The sequence below is a fragment of the Pholcus phalangioides genome, unplaced genomic scaffold (genome assembly GCF_987345545.1).
Source record: "Pholcus phalangioides strain wild (caught in Gottingen) unplaced genomic scaffold, Ppha-v1.0 ptg000012l_1, whole genome shotgun sequence".
NCBI classification, from domain to species: Eukaryota; Metazoa; Arthropoda; class Arachnida; order Araneae; family Pholcidae; genus Pholcus; species Pholcus phalangioides.
The window spans coordinates 13,020,442-13,038,459 of record NW_028301605.1 but is presented as its reverse complement, the minus strand read 5'-3'; the positions used below and the strand labels follow the sequence as shown (position 1 = coordinate 13,038,459).

At 43.8% G+C, this 18,018-nt stretch overlaps 1 protein-coding gene across 3 annotated transcripts in view; it reads left to right on the top strand.

Moving 5' to 3' along the window:
• Nucleotides 1–18,018, top strand: part of LOC149079608 (plexin-A2-like) — a 448,285-nt gene that overhangs the window by 228,393 nt on the left and 201,874 nt on the right. The window contains exon 1 of one of the 3 annotated variants that reach the window (XM_089240222.1): nucleotides 8,575–8,716. The exons of the other annotated variants lie outside the window; for them this stretch is intronic. The gene's annotated coding sequence lies outside the window, so the exon portion shown is untranslated. Of the gene's footprint in view, nucleotides 1–8,574; nucleotides 8,717–18,018 lie in introns of those variants that run through there. 3 annotated transcript variants of the gene reach the window in all.

The following is an 18,018-nucleotide window of genomic DNA, read 5'->3' as shown; positions in this document are numbered from 1 at the left end:
CGTGAGTGAATGGGTGATCGTGAGAGCAAGTGAACGAGTGTGAACGAATGAGGGAAACCAGCCTGTCACTAGAGCTAGCTCGCTGTGTCTCTCTCATTTTATCACTCACTCGGTCACAGGTCACTCGCTCACCAACTAGGTCACTTCTCTGTTACTCCCTGACTATGTCACTCACTCTGCACGCACTCAATCACCAGGTGTCTCACTTGTTCATTAGGTCACTAGATCCCCCTCATGTCACCCTACCACTGTGTCGCTCATCATGACACTCACTAGATCTTCCTTACTTTGTCTCTAAGTCGCTCACGCTGTCACTCGCTCAATCACTAGTTTGCTCACTTACCAACACTAACCACTCTGTCACTCACCACTCGCTGACTTCTGCATCATTTACTGATTCACTGACTCGTGTCGAACTGTTGTTGGTGAATTTTTCGTCGGTGAATTTTCCGTAAACCGCTATCGACAGGCGCATGGACGTATGATAACATGGACCAGCGGTTCTCAACCTTTTTTCACTCGCGGAGCCCTTTTCAGTATATAATTTCTATGGCGGAGCCCTGTTTGACTCGAGGAGCCCTTTTTTGTACATAATTTTTATGGCAGAACCTTGTAGGCCTCTCTTATTTACTTATCTATCAAATTTACTGCTTCATTTTATTTTCCTCGAGTCTCCACGGAGACCCTGGGAGTTGCACACGGAGCCCCAAGGGCTCCGCGGAGCACCGGTTGAAAACCGCTGACATAGACCAATGCAGGCCGGACTGTTTTATAAACTGTAATTGACCCCAGTCCCCATGGATGACCCGAGTTTCTAAACAACGGGGGATGGTTGTGTGATCCGAACCACCAACCGGTCCAAAACAAAAAAAAACAAAAACCATTAGTTTCTCCAGAAGCCCATGGCCTAGAACAAACCCGGTTCCGCCTCCGTATATATTTTCCCTCTATTTTAACCTTTCAAAAACAACGCTGGTTCTCGAGAGCGTGCGTACGTACGTAGATACGTACTTTACGTGCGAGAGGCCCGGGCACCATCTCGTCTGTGGATCTCGCTTGTGGTCACGCGCGTTATTCGCATATTCTCACGACCGCGTGGAACGAGCTGATAAAGAACCCAAGTCTCACATCTATTTTTTTTTCTGTGGGCCCCTTCCCCCCGCACCGCACCGCTCCTCCAACTCCATATTTATGGAGTGGTATTTTCACTGCATAGTCGTCAGATAACTGACTGTGATAACTGATTTTTTTACTTTTCGAGCTTATACTCTCGTAAATCTCGGCAGCACGAATAAGCAAGAAGCCGCCACCATTGTTGGTCGGTTAACTAGCCACTGCAATTTTTTTTTTTTTTTCTTCAAATAGGGGCCCCTATGGAACGTAATTTGCGTTGCGGTCCCAACCTGTTTGTTCACCATTACGCCACTGGGTGAAGAGAGAGAGAGATGAGAATTCCAAGCGTGCAAGTTATTGCTGTGGAGATGCGTGGGCCCATCTCCGGCAACTTACTGAACGCCGTTTTGTTTTCTTTATTGTTTTACGGCTCGATTTTTTTTTTTTTTTCGTTAGAGTTTGCATCATGTCGTATATACATTTGCATGGTCACGTTCCACTTCTGAGTGACCGCTGGTGATGGTGGGGATGTTATTTGTTGTTGTTGTTGTTTTTTATCGTAGTTCGGGTTCTGTTTCACGTTTTTTGGCACGAACTGTGTGAGAGCAGAAATGCCGGAATTTTGCCATGCCCGGGTGTTGAAGCCTTCAATATAAGTTCGATGTGCTTGCTATATGTTCTAGTTTTGGCGTTGGTATGTGTCGGGGTACGTGTTCCCTTATCTCGAGCTGGATCAACGCCACCTATGGAACAAGGCCTCCACGCGAAGCTCGTGACGTCACTGAAGGCGGCCATTTCGCCTATTGCCATTGGATAATGCAGGCCGACGCATGCGTTGTTTTTATCCTTTTATTTTTGCAGTATATCCAATGGCTATAGGAGAAATGGCCGCCTTCATTGACGTCACAAGCTTCGTGCGGAGACCTTGTTCTATAGGTGGTGTTGGCTGGATATAGAAATTCATAAAGTCACCAGGACTTGAAAAATTGCAAAAGGATTTAGGAGCTAGCCGAATTTTTCTTTTGAGCCAAGCGTGGTTCTTTTCCGGTGCTCGATACAAAGGCCACAATAGATGGAATTCCGAACGAGGTGGAGGAAGAGAAAAAAGCCCATACAAATATGGATGCTAGATATAACCCGATATTTAAGCCTACATCACGGAAGAAAAAAGACTAATAATTAATACTGGGATTTCTTAAGTCATTTTCAACAATTTTTTTAGAAAATAACCATTCAAACGTGGATAGTCGCCTGGATCGAGGCATGTTCACAGTGGGATGGGCGGCCAAAAACTTTAGACCAGGACGGGAGGAGCGTGGTGAAAAATTTGTACATCAAACAGAAGGCAAAATTATAATCCGTCACCTTTGAAGACCGGACACACCCGCGCTTCCCATCTCAGAGAGGGAGAGAGATCGAAACGTTCCCGGAGGATGGGTGTTTCCAGAAAGTTTTATTATAAATAGCAAAACGTCGCCTCAGCCTCGCGCAATAAGCGTTGACCAAAGCTCCTTTGGCCATTGTAATCCCTCACCTGCGCCAGAGATTCGATCAACAAATGTTATCGCACAAAAATATTCGGCTAACGGTATCACTGCGAAAACATCTCACCTGTAGTGATCATTCGAAATATATCTCAGTCAACTGCCATAATGCAGAAAGAACCAGTGGATATGTGAGCGATGGCTCGCCCAGGAGTGCTCATGGAAGCGAGAGCAGGCAGACTTAAAACACGACGTTTTATTGGAATTGTTCATCAAGTTCTCGCGAACACGAAATCAGATACGAGCACTCTGAGTGGTTCAGGGGGGGAGCACCGTGGTGCTCGCGAGCAACGGGTTGAGGATGCCTGATTTAAATCATAGTTTCCCATCGCCCCGTTCTCCAGAAATATTTCTCTCATCGCCCCCTAACTCAAGCGGAACCCATAGCGTCCGTCCTATGTTACACTCGTAGATCTATCGCCCCCACCCCTGGGCCATTCCATCGCCCACTTTGGGAAACACTTATTTAGAATCCTTTAAAGAAATAGTTATTATTTATGATAGTGCCAGTATTTCACGCCCTTCGTTCAAAATTCATTTTTCCGTCTTCACCTTGTAGTAATTTCCTGGGAAATTCCATATTTATCACTTCTGTGAAGCTTCAGAGCAGCCAAAGTAAAAGATTCCCTTCCCCCCCCCCCCCCGGAAAAAAAGCTGCAGAAAGCAAATAAAAAGAGGAACGGGAGCAATGGTGAGTATGTTGTTGCCTGACGGCCTGCATCGGACTGATAGCGGCGAAAATACGGCTGCCGGTACCTTTTATATGTACCTTTTAATGGCACTGAAGTGCTGCGAGTGCTTTTTTTTTTTATGCCTTTTTCTTCGATTTTTCCTTTTCCTGTTTTCTTCTTCCTCACGTGTTATTTCTGTCCGGAAATTAGTGATGGAAGGTGTGTGTATGTAAGATCATGTTCACATGGATGTTTGTCTTCTCTTCAATTTTTATTAACGGGATAAGAACACGCTGCAGTGTTATTTTACAAGTGTGAATTCAGCATGAATATTTTTGTAGCAGTAGTAGGTAGGGCCTCCAAAAAATGGCTCGGGGATCCATGATGTTCTTAAGTCAGCCACCTCGTTGGGCAATTTGCCTGTTGTGGCGTTGTATTTGTATTTGAATGTTATTTTAATGTTTTCGCAAAATACCTCATGACAGTTTCTAGTTATCCAGACTCACGTCGATGTGTATGTAGCATGGCAGTTTCTTTTGCCTTCTTTCTTCAAATACGTCACGTAACCGTCAAGGAATACGATCGGATGTATCGGCAAATCACGTGACCGGAAAAGGAAGTTTGAAAATGGGCTTGTCAAGCGGCCGAAAGAAAATGACCACTTCTGTGATGGCCGTCGAGTAGTTTGACTCTGTCATATTTATTTGCATAGTTATTTGCATGCCATAATCTGTCTCTTGCGTATTTTTCCTCTTCATGTACCCGCGTCAGTCATTTTCATGTCAACGTACTTGAACGTCATTTTTACTGTAAGAGTACGTTGGAAAAGTATAATAAGGTGGGCCGGGCAACCGTGTGCCACGTCTCGTATTATTTAACGATGGCAGTCTTTTTTTGCTCTGATATATTTTACATTCGCACGACTGACCCGTGATTCTTGTAGCGGATCCGTAATCGTCAATGGCGTGATTGAATTGTTCATTTTAACGAATTGTGCACGTGTTGCATATTGGCTAACTCGTTCCTTGTCGCTCGGCCTTGGGACCGTGTTTTCTTACCATACCCCGCCCCTCCCCGACCAAGTCTCTTTCAGCTGACTGAATCGATTTTTTAAGTGAATTCATATCGAACAATTTCTTTTAAAAAAATACGCTTAATCTTTGGACCTCATCATAAGCAATCACCATCAAAGTGATGTTTTTTGAGACCCCGTACTTAGGCGTACCTATTGCAGTCCTGAATCTCAAAAATCATTGTAACAGATCTCTACGTGTAAAGTCCCCCCCCCCCCCCATGGCCTGTTCCTTGCATGGGCATACGGGGGTGGCACTTGTCTAGGGTACAAAAAATTCGTCGCCTTTTGTGTTTTATAGTCACATGCCCACCATACGTCACTGCCCTCACCTCAATGAACATTATTTACAGTCGAATCCCGTTATAACGAACGCCAAGAGACCGGAAGAATCACTTCGTTATAATGAAATTTCTTTATAAAGGGATTCCAGGTTACCTAGCATGGTTTCTACGCAAACTTATTTGGGGGATTGGGAAAGTGTTCGTTATAAAACGAGATTTTCGCTATAACGGTATTCGACTGTATTGGGGGGGGGGGGGCAATAATTTGCATTTATACCCAGGCTGCGAACTTATGTGGAACAGCCCATGTCGGAACGGGTCCATACTTTTAGGATGGCCCTGGTTCTAAGGGAAGTTCCGCAGGATTCTGTAAGTGGTCACACTTTTTTCTCGCCGATTTCATTTAAATGTGGTTTTTTTTTTCTTTTCCTCGGAGGTCTGTGTGGGCAACCTTCTATCCCCTGCCATGTCGTCTCTTTAGCTTGTTTCCCACCCATGACCCTTTCTAGGATATCCCAGGGTTGCAAGCCCTTGGTCTAAAGAACCACTACTTTAGACGATGGGTTTTATTTTTTTTTTCAGTTCTCTGTGGCCCCCCCCCCCTTAAACACCGGTCATATTTGTCTTCCACTCGATTTTCACCCGTGTTTCCTCCTAGAATACCCCAAGACCACAAGGGAGCCTATAGCTCCAGGTTGAGAACCACTGCTGTAGAAAACGACTAGGGATCGTGGTGCTGTTTTTATTAGCTGAGTATTTTTGTTGAAATTATTCAAATCATGTGGAAACATGACTTTTTTTCAACACGAAATGGATGAGTATATATAGCTTGTGTGTGTGTGTGTGTGTGTGTCAACCCTTACTAATATTTTCTTTCTTGTATAGAAATTCGGCATCCGTCATTGGATTTGGTGCCAGAAAATAGAACGCCGAGTGAAATAAATACATAATATGAATATATAGGGACTGGCCAAAGTCGACTGTGGGCAGTCCTTTCAAAAAAAGTCTCTATTTTTTCGCTATTTATCTTTTCACTATACGTCCCTGAAAAAGCTTCTTTTTTCTTTTTTAACTCTCTCGGGGCTTTGGCCGATGTCCAACTCAGTAAATCGGTCAGTGGAGTAGTTACGGTGCTGCCGCTGCGCGTGGGGGTATGTGTGTGTGCTGGCACCATGTTCTTTGAGGATAAGACCACATCACATTTGGTTGGGCCATTGTTGTATATGCTCGGGAAGGCCCGGTCTGTCCCTTTTGTTTGCTGTGAAATTGTGCAGAAACCAAATTTTCGGGGTGGGTGGATATAGCAGTTTGGAATGGATCTGTGTGTTTTATTTCTTTTGCTTATCTCTGAGGGGCCTTGCACATCTCTCTCTCTCTCTCTCAAGCTATTGCTATATATATATCAAGGCTTATGTTTGAAAGATAATAGCAATTTCGCTTCCTGTTTAGGACGCATAAACGTTGAAAGGCCTCCATTTTATCATGTTTATCTGAAGTAATTCTAAGAAGATATGAAAGATGCTAATTTTTTATTCTTTTTTTAGGAAAGAGATTATGGATTATTATTATTATTATAACCGTTTTCATAATTTTTTTTTCAGTTATTACTCCCATTTGACGTTTTTGTATCGATGGTGATTATCGTTTTCTTTTTTTTGTATTTGTGATATACAGTTGAATCCCGTTATAACGAACTCCAGGAGACCGGAGAAATCACTTCGCTATAAAGAAATTTCGTTATAAAGGAATTCCAGGTTTATGCATTGTTCCTATGTAAGCTTATCTGTTGGGATTATAGAAAAGTGTTCGTTGAAACGAGATTTTCACTATATCGGTATTCGTTAAAACGGGATTCGACTGTAGTTTCAGAAATGCTTACTAACTTCATTTATCGTGGGATTTTCAAATCTATGGGCGTGAGGTACGCTGTTAGACCGTTTTCTGTGGTAATTTGATGGTAAAAGGAAGCGAGTGGCGTCGACGCAAGGGTGACATTAGAATAACAATGAAGTGCGTGTTTATGATCCTAACGCAGTGTTTCCCAAAGTGAGCACCGTCGCTCCTGGGGGCGTCGCAGTGATCTGGAGAGGTGGATTTGGGTGCCTATTTATGCTTTGAAGTGGTTCTTTTATAAATGAGAATATCTTAGGCCGGTATTACACTATAAAAGTTTTATAAAAGTGCTTGTATAAAACTTGAAAAATACAACGAATAAGCTGATGGGTTACATTCAAGCCAATCCAACCGATCAGTTTATTGGTTGTATTTTTCAAGTTTTATCAAAGCACTTTTACAAAACTTTTACAGTGTAATACCACCCTTACTAAACTATTCTGGGGAGCCGCAGATCAGTGCTCAGGTAAATGAACAAGACAATGATAATCATAACACAATGAATAATAATTATCCTATTATAATAGGGAAACACTGGTCCACAGTATCATTGAAATACAGTAAAACCTCTCTTTTACGGACACCAATGGGACAAAAAAAATCGTCCGTAAAAGAGGAGTGACCGTTAATAAGGGGTTTGAAATGTATACTATTATTATAAAAGGAGAAAATATTATTTTGGCCGTAAAGGAGGGCGGGCTTCATTTGAGGGTTGTTCGTTAAGATGTGGGTTTTACTGTAATTCTGTATTTCCTCTCCTACGCTAACTTCAACTACACCGCAATTCATGATTTTTCCTTGTTGATCTGTTACCGCTTTTTTTGGAAACTGTAGGGTTCCGCGGAACCCCCGGTTTGGGGAAACAGGTCTGCGAAAACGATTCTGTAACTTTCACTCATCACGGATTGAATTTACGTGTCCCATCCCTTTCTCCCTCGAGGGTTGGGTTGACAGGGGTCCGTTCTGGGGTCCCGGAATGATTATTTAAATTTTTGTCTTTTCACGCTATAAATTTACTTTAGAAGGGGCACGCTAAAAATCTCAGCCTGAGGCCCTGCTACAGGACGTGCGGGCCATGCTCCTCCTCTGTCTTCAATTTGAAACTTAAATCCTTCTTATATGTTGTACGCAAGACTTTCGTGGACCCCCGAGGATCCGTATACTGAAATTACTGTTGGACATGCAAGATTCTCGTGGATTCTTCCGCGAGCAACAACTCGAGAATCCCCATTTTTTAATTATCGAAAAAAAAAAACGGGCTCTCCTTGTGCTTGAACGAAATAATTCTGTTTGTTATATCTGAAATAGAGCATTTATGAAAACAAGAGGTGAAATGATAAAATCGCTTTTTCGCATCAAGGAACGGAGCCTCGTTACGGCGCGAGGCACCAGATGGCACCACCGATCCCGGGCCCCCCCCCCTTTCCTTTCGTCCCTGGCCGACATGATGGGCTCGCCCGCTGCTGCTGCTGTCGGGTGGGTTTTAACCTGCTCTGCATCCATTCTGGTAACACGCCCTCGTCTTATAGCCCCTGTCGTCTCTCCCCACGCATGATCGTCATCATGCCTCTCTCTCTTTCATGCCGGGGCAGATTGTCGATACTACAAGAACCCAAGGCCCTTCTTTCATCTAGTAAGGTACGAGGAAGAGAGTGAGTGAGTGTGTGTGTGTGCCTCTCTCTCTCTCTCTGGATTGGATTGTGATGATGCCTGTTGCTTGACCTCATCGAGGGTTCCCCCGTTTTTTAATCGCGACTTGTGGAGGCGACGCATTTCGTCCATCTGTCCACTTTCGTCGGATGACATTCTTCTGAAATTTTCGTGTGTGATTATTATTATATTTTTTTTCCCCCCAATTTGAGGACATGGTTCATCTGCCAGGGGATGGATGAGACACCGGTTGCCCCGGATCATTTTCCCATGAATTTGTGCGGATATTTCTTATTGTGACTACTTGTGATCGGAGTGATGTGAATGGTGGGCGATACCGCAAATACATTCGGTCGTGTTTGGATAATTTTCCTGAAGATACTTCCCGTTCTGTGTCGTTCGTACATGCGTGCGTCGTCAAACTGTTGATTGCGGTTCGGTATTGGATGCTCCGTTGTGCCGGGATACGGTGGATTTTCATGGTTATAAGTAAGTAATGATCTATTGTGGTGTTTTTCTGTTTTGAAAATGCGGGTCCGTGAGTACTTTTTTTTAAGGCCCAACCCGTGGCCTGCGAGCCAAATGTAGCCCTCGGGGGGTCATATCTCGTGGCCCGCGACCTCAAACGTAATCGTGTAAAAATTGAATATATTTCACACATTCACTGATAACTTGAAGGACTCGCGACACATTTGGGATTGGTATTAGTTCACTTCGGTGACCCGCGGTGCAGTTCCACAGCACCCGCGGCATGTTTACAGGTCATTAAGTTACCCGCGACAACGCTTCAGACAGTTTTAGCGGCCCATATTACAGTTCTGCATCACTGAAGTGGCCCGCGGCATATTTATAGGTCACTTTTTAGTGGCCTGTGGTACATTTATGCATCTCATAAGTGACTCGCGGCACCTTTACAGATCATTAAGTGACCTGCGGCATATCTCTAGAGCACTTGAACGTTTCGTAATGCAGTTCCGCGTCCCTCAAGTGGCTCGCAACATGTTATCAGACAACTTTAGTGACAGTTCTACATCACTCAGTTGGCGCGCGGCACATTACCAGATCACTTTATTGGCCCACGATACGTTTTCAACCCGAAGAAGTGGCCCGTACTCTCTTAAAGGTTGAGCACCCTTGTTTTAAGGGGTCCACGGGAATCATTTCCATTTGCTACCATTGCATGAATGACACATTTAGTGCTATGATATTGAATTATTGCTCAAATTTCTACGATGTGCAATTTATATAAAAACAAAATACATTGTGGATTTCATGCGAAGTTGGCATGCGCTCACAAGGGTGCAGAGGGCTCCAGTGCGGGCCCAAGACGATTTTTATATAAAAAACATATTCACTATAAATTCACTGCAGTAGGGCCTGTGAGAAATCTATCCGGGGGAACCTCTAGGGTGCCGTGCTGCAGGATGTGAGGGCCATAAGAGTGGGGGGAATCGCTCGAAATTGACCTTCGCTACAGGGGCTCCTTCGAGCATTGACCTACATTACATGGGGTCCGCGACATCTCATAAAGGCTGGGTCTGTTATTTTCATTTTTGTGAATACAAACCTACCTCTTCAAGGGGACCATCTTTTGAGGTTTTTGGTTGTCCGGGATTTTTGAATATTATAAACGTTTTTTGGGGGGCTAATTCACTTTAAAGACGGAAGGTGGCCTCCTTTATACGTCCTCCTCTTGAGGAAGTGGGAATATGATGCTTTGTTGGAATTCATATGAAATCTCATTTGCTCTTATAATATATTGATGGGTTGGTATGACTCAAGTATTCCCTTAAAATGCGTAGGATGCGTGCGTCGTCCTAGTACAGCATCTTCAACATGTTGCTCGCGAGCACCATTGTGCCACCCTAAAGTTCCAAGAGTGTTCTATGCTCGTGTCCAATATCGTGCTATTGAGCAATTAGTCAACTCTCTTATGAAACACCCTGTAAAAAAATTGCATTCAAGAATTGCATTCCGTTACAACCCCGGAAATAGGCGGTTTGGAGCAACTTAAAATTCACTGATATTAGTGAATGATGATGTTTAAGTTGCAGGGATTCCCGAATTTTCCACTATCTCGGCATCTTCAGGAATTATATTAGAATAATTATTACTTTTACATTGCCGAGATACATGGAATGGCAGCTGTATTAGTAAGATAAGATAAGGGAAGAGTAAGAGTAAGTATAAGTAAGAGAAGATAAGGGATCCGTCTCCTCCAGCTCCTGCAACTCCGGTACCAGCGCCGGTAAGGAGATCGCCGCGTCTTCACCCTGACAGTGCGCTGGTGGCACTGTTTGCGAGCGAGGACCAGGATGAATCCCAAACCTAATTAATGACGTCTCGGAGAAATTAGACTGACTGTATTGAACTGCCGGAGTGCAATGAGATGCTCTGCCCTTCTTGTCATTTGATTCAATCCTTGATCACTCAAATTTCTGATTGCGCCTTTTGCTATACGATTTTTATACAACTTTCCATGACTATTTATTATCCGTGCCCGTTGCACTTTACTTTAACTTGATTAATTTGATTCTTCGATTTACATAATTTTTGATTTCCTTTCACTATATGTAATCTTTGACGAATCAATAAATTTTGGTTTTACCGGAGATGCCCTGTTCCCCCCCCCCTCCCCCGAGGGGGGGGGCAAAGTGCTTGCGTTGCTTCTTGCGACAGAGCCTGGGTGTCTCGCGGTTTCTCCAGTTCTCCAGCTCCAGCTGTATTAGTACCTTTGATACATTTTGCCATGAAACATCTGCTAGCACTTGTGCCCGTTCGTGGCACCCAAAATGTCACTGCTCTTAAAGTACATATTTCAATATGATTTTTTTTTCCCCCGCTGATACACGGCACCCTCGACAAGTTCTTACGGCACACTCGTTGAGAATAGGGAAGTAGAAGTATTAATAACAATTTTATCCATTAATTTATTTCAGATTTTTACCACATATATTTGATTGTGTATACTATCCTATGTTAGTTCAAAATTTCTGATGTCTCCAATAATTAATGTTTTGTAAATTTTAAAAGGAAAAATCCGTTAAAAAAACAGCTTACGGGCATGATGAGGTGTTGCATGAGATCAAATGTAACTGAATGAAAACTGATTCAAAATAAAGAAAAATGTTCAGTTCGCGAAATGATGAAAAACAGAGATTTTATCGACTCTCTGTCTTATTCCAAATTAAATTTTTAAAAAAAATGTTTATAACCCAAGTGTTTATGAATGCATCTCAAATCTTATCCGTCATTTTATGAACTGAACAGTTTCCCTGATTTTGAGTCAATGTCCATTCAGTTTCATTGATGTCGTTGTTTTATGATGCACGCAAGCTGTTTTTAATGCGTTTGCTTTAGAAAATTTGTTAAAAATTAAGTATTGGGGTGATATGTAATATTTTGTACTGGCATAGGATAGTATACAGTGGTTCTCAACCTGCGGCATATGTCCTCCCTTGCGGTCCTGAGGTATCCTAGGGGGACCGCGGTGGAAAAACAAATGAAAGGGGAGTCGTGACAAGAGGTGAAGGGAGGCCCACAAAGAACTGTGAAGAGATAGAGCTTCTCCAAGTGAAATATGGTGTGGAAAAAAAATTGTGGCCAGACCGTTCAGAATCCAGAAGAGCGGTCCATAGAACCAACGTCGTCTCAACCCATGGGGGTCCCCATGTGGTCATGCGTCAGGGCCTATGATTGGGACAATCGATTTATCGTGTAGGTTCGTTGGATTATCCCGTATTTTACCAGCACCTCTTAGAGATAGAAGGCCTCCGCAGTCGGCTTGTGACGTCAGTAAGTAGTCCATTTTCCCTCAGAATATTAAGGGAAAAAAATTCCCTGCTCGTGCCAGTATCATCGTTATGAGAAAAAGAAACGATCGGGCTCAGAATTGGCGATTTCTATGTCCCACATCCAATCACTATCCGGTATTTGCGAGCCAATCAGGAAGATTCCACGCCAAAATAAGAAGAAACGAAATAGGATGATGTGTTTCAAAATGTGGCAAACTTGCTAGGTAGTCAGAATGACGTTTATGGCATACATTGCAGACGCCTTCTATCTCTAGGAGGCGCTGATGTTACACAGGCCTATTTTTGGTCACATAATTTGGCACTCAGGAGGGACGATCATTCATTCACCTTCTGGATCCGTTCCCAGGGTTTCGATCTCATTTGTTCATAATAAATTTAGTTTTGATTTAGTTCATTTCAATGAGAGTAGAAAGGAGCCTCGCTCTCTTGGATGAGCGGGGGGGGGGCATGATAAGAAAATTTGAGTCCAAAGGGGGGAAAGGGCGGGCATGGGCGGAAAAACGTTGAGGAAACACTGGTATGCACAATCTGGTAGTTGCAAGCTCATGCTTGGGAAAACCCTGATTTTCTGTATGTTAGGAGAGCTCATAACTGATTTAGGTAATTTTTTTTTTGCAGATTTTCACTAACGGGCACCTGTTAAGGCCGAAACACGCTACACTGCCGTGACGCGATCATCATGTCTCGTCAGGGAGACGACGTGAATTCTGATTCGTGGAAATTCTACGACATTGAAAAATTATATGACGCGAAATTCTCTTCCACGCGTCACAGAATTACCACCGTCTCTGACACGACGCGAAAACACATCACGTCAGTGTAATGTGTTTGTTACGCGTACGTACGTGCCGCGTCCCGGGGCCGAAACTAATCCAATCGTAGAGTTAATTCCGTTTTTATTATTGAGAATATTTATTTTCCAATATAATATGAAAAAAAAAATATTTGCATGGGAAATGTTTTTTCTCTCTCCAAAAAAAAAGAAAAAATTAAAATCGAAGACATGACTTCAAATATGTATGGAATATCGAATTTATGCAAATGAAGACGAATTTCGAATCCACCGAAGTTTTGTTCGATCGATAAATACGATAAAGGGAGGGGGAATAAATTGCCCCTGAGTCACATATTAATTTATTCTTCTTCTGCCCCGTTATAACATATCGGCTGGAAAAGTTTTGTATTAAATGGGTTATATATATATATGTACAGGGAATGCCACCATGATTCAGTATTTGCCGATAGTAGTCAAGTAGACTGACACCTGTTTTAAATACCGCCACGCACCGGGAAAAACCCCCCTTTTGTGCTTTTTTTTAAAGCCACGAATTCCGGAAGATTCGCTCTCCACTATCTAGATTGATTTTGTGGAGTTCAGCTTTTCCTCATCGTTTGTGGCTTTGTGGAACCTATGAAATAATTGCAGTGTTGTTGGACTGCCGCTGTGGTGGTCGAGTGGTCATAGTGATGTTCTCGCATCGCGGGGGTCCGGGTTCTAACACCACCGTCGCCGCAGTGGCGGTCGGCTGAAGTTGGTTTCCCTGCGGTTCCCAACTTCGAGGCGCGAATGCGAGCCGATCTCCCCGTTAGAAAGGTCTCGCCGCAGAGAGCAACAGGTCTGCAACGGTACAATTATTCACTCATTACACTTCACTCATTATGAGTTGAGAAAAAACTCGTAGTTGAAAAAAATTCATTGCAGATGGCAGCACTACTCAGAAACAAACTTCGCGGAAGGTTCACTATACATACACATTCCAACATGTACCAATTCGTTAGAAGTTCCGCAGAGGAATATGGACGAGGGGAACAGATGCAGTATAATCCATATCCCCTTAGCGACTTCTTTTTCCTACGCCAAACACGTCCGATAGCCTGACGAAAATTCGCCAAGGTCGTAACTGACTGCGGGCGCGGGAAAAAAAATCACCCGCATAGAAAACATAACAGCGGAAACCAACAATAATGTTATAAATAATAGCATAAATAAATTATCTCAGTATATAACTATAAAACCCGTACTCTCTTTGAAATAATAAACCGATCAGAGCATAAGTCTATCTGGTTATCCAGACTAGGCAACCTAGCATCATTATGCCGGTTTTGATGACTTATGGTGTCCTTAGTGGTCTGAATTATACTGCTTCGGCGATCTGGATTATACTGCATCTATACCTTTGACCTTTGAAGACCGGACACACCCCGCTTCCCATCTCATAGAGATATCGAAGCGTTCCCGAAGGGTGGGTGTATCCGGAAAGTTTTATTATAAAAACAAAACATTGTCGCCTCATACGAAGGCAACCAAAAAAAAAAAATATATATATATATATATATATATATGAAGACGATCGTCAATCTAAAATCATATAACAGATGATTAAACTCTAAACATAAAACGCCAATCGACAATCGAAATTATAAAGAAGATTATGCGATGATAGCCCTCCCATAAGAATCTTGCCATCGTCAGTTAATTGAATGATTGTCAATAATCTAAATCTAATGATTGTCAATAATAAATATAAAATTTCGAATCGCAGAGTAAATCAGCTAATCACAGCCATCCATTGTCCAGCTCCCACATATCAGTTCGATTGTCGGTATCGGTCTTCAGTAGTGAATCGGTCTAGTATCGGTCCGCCGTCGTCTAGGCCGCAAGTTGTAAATAATCGCCTGGCTGCCGCTCTCTCGCGAGGGCGGGTGCGTGACGTCAGTAACTCCTCTGAGTCTTGGGCGCAAATCGTACTGTCTCAACTGACTGCTGCACTCCCTTGATGGCACATACGTCGGGTCGGTGCCTCCTCTCGGTTCACGTGCTCCTCTGGTTTTGTCGTGCATATGGTGAACGTTCTGCTCCAGAAACCTGACAAGACCTATGAGGCGGTGAAAGTTCGTAGGACTACGAAGGGTCCTTATCTTCCAGGCTAAGGTATAAGACTCTGGCATCTTACCAAAGTGGAACTGAGCCGTCATTGGACACTGCGTCGCATAGTGCCAGAGAGATCCAGAAGCTCCACAATTACAAGCAGAGTGAGTTGAGCGCTTAAACCGTTCGAAATAAACCGGAAATGGACCGTGCTCTGTTACCACTATTATCTTTTCTCTGGGCCAAACATAATGGTGCCAACGGACCCGTCGTTGGACTTTATAGGCGTCTTTGGCCGCATTAGAATTCCAACTACATTGCCACGTCTTCAACAGATCCTCACGCAATAAGCGTTGAGCAAAGCTCCTTGGCCATGGGTGTTCACCTGGAGTTTGAAGATTAGCGGCTTCCTTAGCAAGTTGGTCAGCTTGCTCGTTGCCAGCTACTCCAGAGTGCGCTTTCACCCAGGCCAACCGTATTCTTGGATTCCCACACAGGATGCGACGAATCTCTCTGACGTTGTAATACGGTGAACGTGGATTTTTTATGGCCCACAGACTAGATGCACTGTCTGAAAATATGAGCACTGGATGCTGTTCGGATTGCGCCCATTGAACTGCATGCAAAATTGCATATACCTCAGCCTGGAAGACGCTGGTCTCAGTAGCAAGCCTTCTCATCCAAGATACTTCACGAGAGTCATCCTGCCGCAAAACCACGAATGCACTACCGGTTCCTTCTGGAGTCTTTGAACCATCCGTAAAAACTAATCTTGTATCGGGCGCTATCACAAGATTACTATTGGACAGTATTGTCTGGTTTACTGCTATGTCCATACTTGGGTGCTGTGGCCAGGTCTTGAGCATCTTTTCGAAGTCTGCAACTCGCAGTCGTCTAGCTGCCACCACAATATCCTCGTCGAGGTGAAGCAGTCGTGTTTTGCGCGCCTCGTAATCAAGAAAACTACTGAGAGGTGGATTCCCAGTTGCCACATATAAGACGGCGTTGGCCGTGGTGACGTATGCCCCTGAAACATAAAGCAGAAATGGTCTCTGGGCGATATCCAGAGCTCTTCTTTGCCTCTGCGTGGGATCCCGATACCAAGAAGCGCATCCATAAGATAATTGCTGCTGCACCACCGACTTGTAGAGCATATTCCGGAAATTCTGTCGGAGGCCCCACCGTGGTCCGGCAACTCTTCGCAGCAATTGCAGAGTCTCATGAACTTTGTCAATCTGTTTCATCAAGTGTGGCATAAAGTTAAGCCGGCTATCTATATGTACTCCTAGATACTTTATTTGCTTCGAAGGCCAAATGCGGATATTGTTGATTATAATGCGCGGTTTATTTTTCTTAGGATGGGGCCAAAGAAACTTCGTCTTCTCGGCCTCCATCTCAAGATGATTCTCATTAAGCCATCTAGTCAGTTGGTTGAACGCAAGCTGAGATTCAGTAGTGATGTCGTCGTGATTAGCACCAGAAATCACAAAAACCAGATCGTCCGCAAAAGCTTGAATATGGATGTGCTGTCCCCAATTAAGCTTAAGCAGAGTGTCCAGGACCAAAGACCACAGGAGTGGACCGCTGCAAGAACCTTGTGGACATCCTTTCCGCTGGGCTTTGATTGCAACGCCGCCATCGGTGGTCATTGTAATATGTCTACCTTGTAGCATGTTCTCCGTTGTACGCACCAGGTTCTCAGGGAGAGGCATTCTTCGGAGCTGATTGATAATGACTTCGTGTCGCAAGGAGTCAAAAGCTCCACGTATGTCCACAGAGACTATTGCAGTCAACTGGCCCTGGACATGCTTCTGTCGAATAATTCGAAGGAGTTCAGCGATAGCTTTTTCTGCTGATCCGCCAGCTTTGAATCCAAACTGAAGAGGACTCATCCAATTGACCTTCTCTAAGTGAAATACGATTCTCTGCACCAGTACTTTCTCATAAACCTTCCCTATAGTAGGCAGCAGGCATATCGGGCGATATGACCTTAGAGAATCCGGGTCCCTATCTTTTTTCAAGAGCAGAAGCAGTTTACCTATTTTGAAATGATGTGGGAACACCGACATCTCTAGTAGTTTGTTGAAGATAGATGTAATCTCTGTGGCGTATCTCTTGAAGAGTGACTTCAATATAGGGATACTTATGTTGTCAAATCCAGGAGCCTTGCGGTTGTTTAATTTCTCCACGATGTGCAGCACTTCAGATGTCGAGATTGGGAGGTCGCCACTCAAAGTATTACTGGATCGTGGTACCAAGATTATATCGTCTGTGGGGTCCGGGAAGATAGTGTTAAGCTGGAGTTCAGCGGCTTCCAAGATTGTAGCGTTTGAACCACTTTGACGCATAGTAATTTGCGGCGAGATTCGACGACACTTGAAGACCGAACGATACGCTGGTCCAAAAGGGCGATTCTGCTCGGCACAAAAGTTCGCCCAACACGTATCCCTTGTCTTTTTCACCAGCCGCGTATACTTCGCCTTGGCTTTTTTATATGAGATTCTCGCTGCACCTTTGGTATTCTCCGGTGCCTTCAAAAACTTGCGTTCCAAAGCTCTTACTTTTCTCCTCTCGATAGCCAGCTCTTGCGTCCACCAATTTATCATGTGGGACATTTTCTTCTGTGTGAAGCCCAGGGTGTCGGCGCATGATGACTGAAGTTGGAACATAAATTTGTCTACCGCAGCATTCACATCGACCTCGGTTGCGACGTGGCTGATTCGATGATGCAACTCAGAGACAATCGGCTTAACTACTGACATAAGCTTGTGTAACCTTCTTGTCGTCGTTCTGTACCTTGTCTGAGTGTTATGGTAAGAATAAGCAGCTCTCAAGAACATGTGAATGTATTTGTGGGAGCTGAAAGAGTCATCGCCTCCCACTGACCAGGTAACCTCCTCCATAATTGAAGCGGATGTAGTGAATGTTAAATCGGGCCAACCCCGTGCTCCTTTTAATTCGTACGTGGGAGCTGTACGACTGGAGTTGAATAAAAACATGTTGCAACCTCCTAGAAATTCCTGTAGTGATCTTCCTCTGGAATCTGTATCCTTATACCCCCAGAGCGAAGAGTGGCAGTTCAGATCCGTACAGAATATTTTCCCTAT